Source organism: Amblyomma mixtum, chromosome 3, assembly GCF_055824585.1.
Source record: "Amblyomma mixtum isolate Tamu chromosome 3, ASM5582458v1, whole genome shotgun sequence".
NCBI lineage: Eukaryota > Metazoa > Arthropoda > Arachnida > Ixodida > Ixodidae > Amblyomma > Amblyomma mixtum.
Genome location: NC_143014.1, coordinates 429,471,131 through 429,471,741, shown reverse-complemented (window position 1 = coordinate 429,471,741; position 611 = coordinate 429,471,131). Strand labels below are relative to the sequence as shown.

Below are 611 nucleotides of genomic sequence, written 5' to 3'. Positions count from 1 at the left end.
CATATAGATATATATATAAAGTACTTGACTGCTTACAAGAGTATATATCGAAGTATACGCTTCGTTAAGGGAAACATATTTATTCGATTCGACGTTTCGATCGGAAGACCGGTCCTGAAGAAGATCGGTCTTCCGATCGGAACGTCGAGTCGAATAAAGATGTTTCCTTTAACGAAATGTATACTGCGATATATATATATATATATATATATATATATATATATATATATATATATATATATCGCAGAAAAGCAGAAGAAAAAACCACATGCCGCCGGTGGGATCCGAACCCACGACCTCCGAATTGCGCGTCCGGTGCTCTACCGCTGAGCTACGGCGACGGCTGTGAAATCTTGGGCTTTCGGGGGTATTTAACCCACGACCTCCGAATTACGCGTCCGGTGCACTACCGCTGAGCTAGGGCGACGGCTGTCAAATCTTCTGCTTTCGGGGGTATTTATGTAACATAAATACCCCCGAAAGCAGTACATTACCGCCGTCGCCGTAGCTCAGCGGTAGAGCACCGGACGCGTAATTCGGAGGTCGTGGGTTCGGATCCCACCGGCGGCATGTGGTTTTTCTTCTGCTTTCCTAATCAATTAGCTTTAAGC

General features: G+C 45.2%; 1 non-coding gene across 1 annotated transcript; it reads right to left on the bottom strand.

Moving 5' to 3' along the window:
• Positions 1 to 269: 269 nt before the first annotated feature.
• On the bottom strand, positions 270 to 341 carry TRNAA-CGC (transfer RNA alanine (anticodon CGC)). The gene has a single exon. It is a non-coding gene; the product is annotated as a tRNA-Ala (tRNA).
• Between the last annotated feature and the right edge of the window lie 270 nt (positions 342 to 611).